We start from the raw sequence: 11,539 nt of genomic DNA on the forward strand, positions 1-11,539 counted from the left end.
TAAAAATATTCGTGCAAAATTCTACGCACCAACGCTCCGACAGAACTGGTCGAACTACACAGTCATTAAAAGTCAATATTTACTTTTGACTATGGGCCAATTGATTCGGTCGCTAATTTAAAATATAAAATAATTTTTTAAATTAGTGTACCGACCGTTTCGGTCGCAAACGAGCACACAAATCTATTTTTTTATTGTCAGACCGATTCAGTCGGAAACTCTTTTATTATTTTTCACCCACCCGATTTTCTTCTTATTTTTTCCTTCTCTCCATTCTCTAATCTAGCTCTAACCAGCAGTGACTCTGGCGATTCCGGAGCAGTAAATTTCTCTCTACATCGCTCTTCTTCATTCCCCTCTCTATCTCTCTCTTTCTCCATTCTTTTTTTCCCCATCACTCTCTCTCTCTCTCTCCATCCCTCTTATTCTTCAATATGACAATTACAGGCGGACTCCGATGGCTTATTCCGACGGCGGCGACAACATTGAGGTTAGTAATTTTTTCCTCTTTTTTTAGTACTTAATTCGAATCTCCCAATTGGATTCTCCGTGCATCCCTAAAATTGGATTCAACATTGAGGCTTAGATGTCTACTTTTTCTATTTAGATTTACCCTAGTTTGATTCTCTATGCATCCCTAAAATTTAACTATAACCTTACTAATAATATTATGTATTAGCAAATTGGAAAGTATTTTGAAAGTTTGTTGATGATGATAGAAAGTTGTCTTATTAATAATGTGCATTAGTGAATCTAAGATTTACATTTAAAATATAACATGCTTTAAAATAGTTGAAAGCTCTATATTATTTTATTTTAATAGTTTAATGTAACTAACAAAATCTAATTTGAGTTAACTTAAGGGTCATAAGATCATGAGATTTGTGTAGTTGATACGAAATTTAGTAGTTATCAAAATATTAACTCCTAAGATTTGAACTTATTCATCAAATTAATAAGCTTAGATAGTCAAGTAATATTTTTTAAAGTGTTTGGCATTTATATAACTTATAGTGTTGAAATCATCCAAGTATTACACTTAAAAAATATAAGAAGTGAGTGGATAGATAACTTTGATGAGAATATGACTTATTAATTAGTTAGTGTTATAAATATTATTTTATTTATGGCGAAAGTCTATCGTTTAGAGAGATTTTAAGATTTGTTACTTTGTGACTAAGTCATTTTCCCCCTATAAATAGAGGGATTCTATTTCATTGTAATTCATCTCAAATCAATAAGAATTCTCTCTCTATTCTTTTTCTGAAATACTCTTCTTCTTATTTATTATTTTATAACACGTTATCAGCACAAGACTCTAACCAATTGAGTAGAGGGTGGTTGTTTTTATTTGTATATATACTATTAATTGGTTGTCTAATGTTTGAGAAATCAAACCACCCGCGGAGAGAAGATATAAGAATTTGTGTGAGGCTCTTGTGCAAATGCATTGATATTCCTGTACTAGGCATCTGCTTTATTCACCAGACTCTGGGATACGTGCATGGTGATCAACTTGTATATAAAATAGAGAATAATGATTGTCAATTGTTCCATGAACTTTCTTCAGGATTTTTGTTTGGATTTAAGGTACGCAATTTAACTTATTTTTCTTTTACATTCTTGAAATTCTACAATTTGATTTTAAATACAAGGAAAGACAATAAATTTTGATTATAACTCTAATAACGTTTGTAAGAAATTATAACCATTCAAAGTGGTAGAATTTCTCTGTCTTGCCATGATCAAATTCATGTATGATTATGAGCACAAGAAGTGAAAACCCGTCTCATTTAATTTGCTTCATTCTCGTTTCCTTAAGATAATGTAGTAGTAGTATGTGCTAAGTCCGAAAGAAGATAAAATTATTACCGTGAAGGTATCAATAGATGTAGATGTGGTAATAGATGAAATTATAATCGTCATCATTGTGGTAACATGTAACGACCCGACCGGTCGTTTTGAGCATTTGCACTTTTCTCGGTAGTTTTCTGGCATGAGTAGCTCCATATTATGTTCTATGACTTATGTGAATCGTTGGTTTTGGTTTTCAAGTTATTCGGATTTGATTTGGAAGAATGATTCTCAGCTAGAAGCTTTAAATTCGAAAGGTTTGACCAAGTTTGACTTTTTAGTATTTGACCTCGGATTGGACTTCTGATGGTCCCGTTAGCTCCGTTGGGTAATTTTGGACTTAGGAGCGCGTCCGGATTGTGATTTGGAGGTCCGTAGTAGAATTTGGCTAGAATGGCGAAAGTTAAATTTTGGAAAGTTTGACCAGGAGTGAAATTTTTGATATCGGGGTCGGATTCTGATTCCAAAAGTTGGAGAAGGTCTGTAATGTCAAATGTGACTTGTGTGCAAAATTTGAGGTCAATCGGACGTGATTTGATAGGTTTCGTCATCGATTCTGAAAGTTGAAGTTTCAAAGTTCAGAAATTTCGAATTGAGGTGTCATTCGTCATTTCGATGTTGTTATGTGTGTTTTGAGGCCTCGAGTAGGTCTGTGGTAGGTTATGAGATTTGTTGGTATGTTTGGACAGGGTCCAGAGGGGCTCGGGCGTGTTTCGAATTGATTCCGGATCATTTTTCTTCATGTTGCTATTGCTGAAGGCTGCTGATCTTGGTGTTTCCTCATCTACGAAAGAATGCACACAGACAAGTCCGTAGATGCAGAGAATTGATCGCATAAGCGAAGGAAGGCTTGGTTGTAATGGATCGCAGAAGCGGGAATAGGGGCGCATCTGCGGCCCCGCAGAAGCGAAGATCATGGCGCAGAAGCGAGATTTAGGGCAGAAACGTGTTTGGTTTCGCACATGCGGTTGCACAGAAGCAGATATTGATCGCAGGTGCGAGGGGTCAGTTGGCTAGTGGAGTCCGCAAAAGCGGAGCTCGTGTCGCAGAAACAACGCTGCAAAAGCAGCTAATGTGACGCAAATACGAAAGTGCTGGGCAAAATGATAAATATAAGGGTTCGCGATTTGGCTTCATTTTAACATTTCCAAGCTCGGATTAAGGCAATATTTGGAACAGTTTTCACCATATGAATTGGGGTAAGTGTTCTCTACTCGGTTTTAGTTATATTACATGAATCTATCTTCGATTTTAGCTGTTGGTTGATGAATTTTAAAGAGAAAATTGGGGGTTTTGGCCTAAAATTTCATAACATGAATTTTTGAGTTTTGAACATCGAATTGGAGTCGAAATTGAGTGAAACTAGTATGGTTGAACTCGTAATTGAATGGGTTGTCGGATTTTGTGAGTTTTGTCGGCTTTCGAGGTGCGGGCCTATGTGTGATTTTTGGCCGGATTTGGGATTTGATTAGGATTCGATTTTTATCATTTGGAATTGTTTTCTTGGGATTTATTTGATGTATTTGAGTTGCTTTTGGCTAGTTTTGAGCCGCTCGGAGGTCACTACGTGCATGATGGCATCATTGGAGCATCGCTTGGCTTGCTCGGTATTGGAATTTGGTTTGTTCGAGGTAAGTAACTTTTCTAAACTTAGTGATGAGGATATGAAACCCTGAATTATGTGCTATGTGATTGATGTTGAGGTGACACACATGCTAGGTGACGGGCGTGTGGGCGTGCACCCCGTGAATTATGACTCTGTTGTTTTATGGAACTATTTAGTGGCTCTATTTTGTTGATATTTCTATTTTGACCATGTGATTAAGTAACTGAGCTGTCACTCATGTTAGATATCATGTTTAGGTTTTATGCTGATATTATTATGACCCATAGTGTTCGTTTCTTACTATCATCTCATTGACATTTTGTGCTCAGTCATATTCGTGCATTAATATCATATCTCGGTCTTAGTTGTTGTTTATTGATACATAATATCATTGTTGTCGGGCAAGTTTCATGACATTGTGAGCCCATGAGTGAGACTAGAGAGATTGATGACTAAGTGAGGCTGAGAGCCTGATTATGAGTGACAGTTATGGGATCGGGCTACACGTCGCAACATGTTATATTGATTTATGACTGGATCTGGCTTATGATAGCTCTTGGTCTATAGGAGCCCCTCCGGAGTCTGTACACACCCCTAGTAAGCGCAATTGATTATATTGAGGGATGGATCTTCCCTCGACATGGATCTTGTCCGAAGCATACATATATACCTGGAGATGGATCTTCTCCATGGGGCTAGATTGGCCTTCCTCGGCACTGAGTGACTGATAGTCAGTGATATATATATATATATATATATATATATATATATATATATATATATATATATATATATATATATATATATATTCTGGGATGAATCTTCCCTGGGCCGTATGGGTCATATACAGTACCTAGTGGTATAGCATGATGAGCAGAAAGTGTGAGACAGTATTATTGAGTACTCTGAGAGTGTGAGTACATCATCTCTCAGATACATGGCATTGACATGCACGCATGACATACATGCATATAGATGTATGTTTCCTCATGATGTACGGTATCACGTCATTCATGACTTTTTACATAAATTGATAAGTGGGCATAGAGAGGTATTTCAAACTTGCTATCTGGAAAGAAAAGGAAACATCTTATTTATTGTGAAAGTATTTTGGAAAAATTACAATTTTTAACTATCTCATATTTTTCGATGATTTTGGTAAAGGATTGGGTTTTCATTGATACTCTTGAAAAGCGGAACTATTTTTGAAAAACTGTGAAAAACCTGAGCATTTTATGTAAGACCTCAAAAAAAATTTCTAAGTAATTTAGGATTTCGAGGTGCCATGTAGGCTAATTATAATATTTTATGTGCTATAAATATGATATAAATGAATTGAATTTGGTAAATAAGTGTATAAGTCTTATAATAAGTAATTTGGGGTCCAAGGGAAGTCCTAAGTCTAAGTCAAATTGTAAAATTTCATAATAGGCTAAAATTCCAAATGAGTTTACACAAGTCTACATTTTGGACGAGCATATCTAAATATACATAATGTTTTATGTGATGAACAACCTATTATATGAAAAGTCTTCGAGTCTAGTTTCCAACGCTTTAAACCGTTCGTCATTTGGACATTCCTACATAAAGTTATGATCAAATTACTAAAGGCTGGAAAAATGTGATCCTATGTCAGCTCTGTGATCGCAAAATCATTATGCGGTCCGCATAATCGATCTACGACCGCAAATATGGTAGCAAATTGGATCAGTGTAGCCCAATTTTGGGCACCAGTTCGGTGATGCATTTTGCGACCCACATTCCTATTTTGCGTTTCGTTATGCGACCGCAGACCCGACTTCGGAGGCATATTTTTTCTATTTTTATAACACGACCCCATTTTAATATATAGGCTTTGGGGATTCATTTGGGGTCATTTTACTACTGATTTTAGAGAGAGTTGAGAACATATAGAGAGAGAAAGAAGGAGCCTAGCTTCATAATCACCCAAATCTTGCTCAAGTTTTCAAGAATCCAGGAAGATAACCATTTGATTGTCCTCCATCCGGATAAGTCCTTCTTCCAAGATTTCATGTAAGAGGTTAAGGGTTCAAATATGTTATTGGGATTAGAAATAGTCCATGCATGTGGGACTAAGTTGTATTATGTGATATTAAAGAACTAATTTGGGTAGTTCCTGTTAAAATTGGTTGAGGGAAGAAAGAATTTCCATTTTCAGACATTGTAGACTACTTCACATGTTAGGTGCTTGATGAAATTCCGAAGAGAGTTACACCATGGGTAGTCTTCCTAACTATTAATCGATTCCCGCTATCTCCATATAGATTGTTATTGCTAGAGGTGTTGGTGGATTATAGAAACTTAAGGAAAAGCTCTTTGAGGTATGTATGGCTAAATGTCCATCTTCTTAGAAATTGAGCTCCGTTGGTGTCTATGCAAATGTGGTAAGACTAAAATTTGGTTGATGTATTGATTGTTATTTCACATGAATTGGTTTTGTAATTATATATATATATATACATACATACATATATACATACATACATACATACATACATACATACATACATACATACATGAAAGGTGTGCCTCAATGTGTGCAATGTACTATTCTTGATATTTAAAGATGTGAGAGGAATATGAACCATGTGTTGAAATGCCTAGTCTTCAAGTCAAGATTAAAACTGAGATTGTCATGCCAACTATGTGAAATCTTACCTATTCTTACAACTTGAATTGCTTTTGTATGTGCCTATGATCTTAAACTGCAAGGTTAACATTGAAAGTGGAAATGATATGATAATTATGGCTCTAAGTGCCTATGAATTGATATGTGTGAAATAAAGATTGAAATGAGATGATTAATGAGAAAGGAACAACGTATTGGTAAGGCGGCCTAGCCGATCAGGCCGTGATCAGATGCCATGCCGCACACATGGTGGTATTGTGCTGATATTGAATTCCGAAAAGTGAGAATGAGATTGTGATTGAGGTACATGTCTCAAATGAGGCAACCTAACCGATCGGGTCGTGATCGGACTCCGCTTAAGAAAGTGGTGGTATTGTGAATGATGATGCAACAATATGGAATGGCCCAACCTAAAACTATGGAATCGTGTGAAAGCTATGTGATCCCTTATTTGTATTTGATGAGGTGGTGATTGTTTAAAGCTTTGTTGATCCTTATGATTTCTTTATTCTTGTACGGTTGTTTTTTCTAATGAGATGGTGTTTAGTTATACATACTAGTTCTATTCGACGACACTAATATCTTTTTTGCCGGGGGCGCAACGTCTTTAAATGGATGTAGGTGGTTCCATACCAGGCAGTGTTGGTCGCAACTGGTGACGCATCTCCCTTTCAGCTGACTTGGTGAGCCCCACTTCATTTCGGGGTCTTGTACTGTTGTTTATCATGTACTTTGTATTTTGAGGTATAGACGGAGCCGTAGACAGGTTGTGGGTGGTGTCAGGTATTGAAAATTTGAACTATATATGTTGTTATTTGGCAAAATATTTCCTTCGTACCTATAAATTGTAATAATTTGGTTAGTATGGTTGAACTGTTAATGAAAGACAAAGTAAAAATTGTCAATGTAATGCTTATAAGGTAGGATTTATGGAGTTCATCTCCTTGTTATTCATAAATTAATTTTGGGTAAAATGAAACCTAATAGGCTTGCTCAGTCAGGCTTGCTTGGTTGAGCGCCGGTCGCGCCCCTCAGTTTTGGGGCGTGACAAACTTGGTATCAGAGCCTAAGGTTTTAATGTGTCCTAGGATGCCTCGGAGCCGTATCTAGTAGAGTCCTTCTTATCGGTGTGTTGTCGACCACATCTATAAGTTGGAGGCTATTTGGACATTTAGGAATTCTCCCCCTTCTTTGATACTCCAGATCGTGCAATATAGCTAAAGATAGGGAGCTGATTTTCTCTCTAAGTCTTATTCTCAAGATTAGTAATCTTGATACCATAATCCATGAATTTGAAGCATGTAAGAAGGGATTGATCCCACCATTGAGTCCGAAGGAGATTGCCCAAAGGTTTGTTAAAAGAATGTATTTAGCCCTAGAGGGATTAGTAAAACCTATCGCCAAGGGAAGTTCTCATAAACATGGTCTTGATAAGCAATTGAATCACAAAACATTGCATGCATCTACTCCTTGAACGAGATCCATTATTTCATGAATCCACTTTGCCCGCAAATTTTCTTATATGCAATCTCTTATGATATTGAGCTGTATAATCATGTCCTTGAATTGAGTTTTAACTATAGAAATACTATTTCTAACACGCCTTTCTAAACATTCAACGAGGGACTATACCCGAAGAACTTCTTACCGAATGAATGGATGGACAATTCTAATATTTTCGCACAAAATAAAAAGATATTTTCTCTCGACCATTTATTCTTCTCTATTCAAAACCCTAGGCCATTTTTCTTCTAGTTTCTGTTTCAGTCTGAATGTTGACATAAGGTCTTGCCTTGTGTTATCATCCTCTTTAGTTGGTAGTGCCCTCACTCTACTTTTTTTGAGACTTCCATTTTTGCCTAGTGATTGGAATTGGAAAGATTTTCATTTGCTTGGCGAGTTCTCCCTCTTCTCTTGCAAGTTACTTTCTGGATTTGGTCTAATCAATTGCTTTTGGTGACATTGCTAAATCTCCATAGAAGCTAGGGTTTGTCGACCCTCTATTTCTGCAGTTGGATCATGCTACTTATTCTTGTTGTTCATCTTATCCTTGAAGGTTGTCCTTCTTCTAGTTGTAAGGAAGATGAGTGCTTTTGCTCCTCTTTTGATTTGCATGATACTTGTTTGAGTGTCTCTATGTGTTAATTGCTCTATTTTGCTACAAATCCAACTGATTTTAATGTTAGTAGTGGCTCCACTAGCCGTGAGGCTTTTGAGTTTACTCCTAGAAACCTCAAGTCCTCTTTCTGTTAATTCCTCTAATATACCCGGTCTTCCCCTGGTTGTTGGCTTATTTTTCCTGTTCCAATTTCGGTGGTTGAAGGAAGATTATAATTGTGTCTTTGGCATCTAGAAATAAAATTTTCTTTATCGATGGTAATCCACCTAAATCCCCTTGCCAATTTAGTTGAATCCAAGCAATGGGATAGATGTAACAATACCTTTATTTTCAGGATGACTAGTTTTCGGTCTTCTGATATTATTGGGATTTTCTGTATTCTGACATAACCAAACAAGGATATGGAATTATGGGTGGCAGAGACAAGTCAATTCATCCTCTCACTTTAGCTATAAATATGCTTTATTCACTATCAGCTATACTATCCCTACTCAATCCTATCCCCCTTAGAAGCACTGTCCTTAAAGGTTGAACTTTTACCTAGAAAGAGTAGCTCTAATTTGGAAATACTTCAAGATATCTAGTCAATGGATTAATAAATTTCACAAATTACATGGGTTCCCACCTCACTTCAAGTTCATCAAGGGTTGATAGCATGCCGCAATTGCTGAGATTGAATGATCTTATTTCGATAATGGATTATCTACACATGTGCTAGTCCAATGATCTGCTTATCAGTCTAACTCTTGCCTTTTGGTTTTGGGTTGACCAAGGAGCAATACACCTAGTAACACATTCATATGTCAAAGCCTTTCTCTCAGTCAAGTCTTATAGCATCTCCCAATTTGGCTGGTAATAACTGGTTGTGTAGAAGTGTGTTGTAGTGCTTCATTGTGAAGTAGAATTGCTAAACATAATTGGATTTTTGAATTCTGGAGCTATACATCACGTGACTATATACTGAGATCTTCTTTCAAAAAAATTTAGCTTCTCGTAATCCCTTATATTACCACCCTTCCTAGTGGTTACGATGTAAAGGTTACTTCCATAGGCTCTCTCATTTTATTTTCATTTATCTTGCATCATGTTTCATTTTTCCATATTTTTCAATACGATCTTATCTCATTTTCTCGACTAGCTATCCAACTATATGATTCGATTCAATTCACCTCACTTTTATGTACTCTACAAGCCCCTTTTTCTAAAAAGGACACTGGAAGTGGGTAAATTCCCCTTTACTATAGACTTCTAATGTCTTCAACTCAATTTAAGCTTGTGGGTTCCAAATGGTGCTCTTTAGTTTGCTGCCCTACTATCTATACTAAGAATAGAATTTACAAAGCTGATATGAAGTAAATATATCTTCTATTTGAAAAGTACATAAACAGAGCTTTTATAAATCTACGACTACCACGAACAAGAGCCAGCTACAACCGGACGCAGGTACATCTTCAAATCTAGCTCACATCGAACACAACAACCTCAACAACCAACATCTGCACGCAATGTGCAGAAGTGTAGTATCAATCCAATCGATCCCATGTACTGGTAAGTAACAAGCCTAACCTTAGGTTGAAAGTAGTGACGAGATGGAACATAGTCGGGTCCAACACCAGTAGCCAACAATAGTTCATAACAACACAGAGCATATAAATAAGGAAGTAACTCAGAGATAAAATGCTCAGCTTTTCCACAGTTTTTCAAAAATAGTTCAGCTTTTCAAGAATATAAGTGAAAACCCAATCCTTTACCGAAATCGTCAAAAAATATGAGATAGTTGAAAATTGTAATTTTTCCAAAATACTTTCACAGAAAATAAGATGTTTCCTTTTCTTTCCAGATAGCAAGTGTGAAATACCTCTCTATTTCCACATATCAATGTATATAAAAAGTCATGAATGACGTGATACCGTACATCATGAGGAAAAATGCATTTTTATGACTGTATGTCATGTGTACATGGCATTTCATGTGTGCATGCCAGTGCCATGTATCTTAAAGATGAATCATGTACTCATACTCTCAGAGTACTCAATCTCACTGTCTCACACTTTCCGCTCATCATGCTCAACCACTCGGTACTGTATACGCCCCATACGACCCAGGGAAGATCCATCCCGGAATATATACATCACTGACCATCAGTCACTCAGTATCGAGGAAGGCCAATCTGGCCCCATGGAGAAGATCTATCTCCAAGTATATATGTATGCTTCGGAGAAGATCTATGTACAGGGAAGATCCATCCCTCAATATAATCAATCGCGCTCACTAGGGGTGTGTAGAGACTCTAGAGGGGCTCCTATAGCCCAAGTGCTATCATAAGCCAGATCCAGGCATAAATCAATATAACATGATGTGGCGTGCAACTCGATCCCATAACTGTCACTTATAATCAGGCTTTCAGCCTCACTCAGTCATCAATCACTCCAATCTCACTCACAGGCTCACAATATCATGAAACTTGCCCGACAACAATGATATGATGTATCAACAAACAACAACTGAGACCGAGATATGATATGAATGCATGAATATGACTGGGTACGAAATGTCAATGGAGTCAATGAGATGACAGTAAGAGACGACCACTATGGGTCCTAACAATATCAGCATAAAGCCTAAACATGATATCTAGCATGATTGACAGCTCAGTTACTTAATCACATCGTAAAAATACAGATATCAACAAAATAGGGCTACTAAATAGTGCTATGAAACAACGGAGTCACAATTTAAAGGGTGCACGCCTACACGCCCGTCACCTAGCATGTGCGTCACCTCAACATCAATCACATAGCACGTTACCCTCAGCAATAAGTTTAGAAGAGTTACTTACTTCGAACAAGCTAAATTCCAATACTGAGCAAGCCAAGTGATTCTCCAAAGATGCCATCACGCGCGTAGCGACCTTCGAACATCTTAAAACTAGCCAAAAGCAACTGAAATACATCAAGTAAAGCCTAAGAAAATAATTCCAAATGATAAAGATCGAATCCTAAATCAAATCCCAAATCCGGCCAAAAAACACACCCGGGCCCGCATCTCGAAAGCCAACAAAACTCATGAAATCCGACAACCCATTCAATTACGAGTCCAGCCATACTACTTTCACTCAATTCCAATTCCAATTTGATGTTCAAAACTCAAAAATTCATATTATGAAACCTTAGGCCAAAACCTCCCATTTCCTTTTTAAAATTCATCAACCAACAACTAAAATCGAAGATAGATTCATCGAATATAACTGAAACCGAGTAGAGAACACTTACCCCAATTCATATGGTGTAAATTGCTCTAAACATCGCCT

General features: G+C 36.9%; 1 long non-coding RNA gene across 1 annotated transcript; it reads left to right on the forward strand.

Moving 5' to 3' along the window:
* The first annotated feature begins 330 nt into the window (after positions 1-330).
* LOC138880292 (uncharacterized) lies at positions 331-6,892 on the forward strand. The gene is made up of 3 exons (XR_011402803.1): positions 331-490; positions 3,397-3,485; positions 6,732-6,892. It is a non-coding gene; the product is annotated as an uncharacterized lncRNA (long non-coding RNA).
* The last annotated feature ends 4,647 nt before the right edge of the window (positions 6,893-11,539 follow it).

Source organism: Nicotiana sylvestris, chromosome 10 (assembly GCF_000393655.2).
Source record: "Nicotiana sylvestris chromosome 10, ASM39365v2, whole genome shotgun sequence".
Taxonomy (NCBI): Eukaryota; Viridiplantae; Streptophyta; class Magnoliopsida; order Solanales; family Solanaceae; genus Nicotiana; species Nicotiana sylvestris.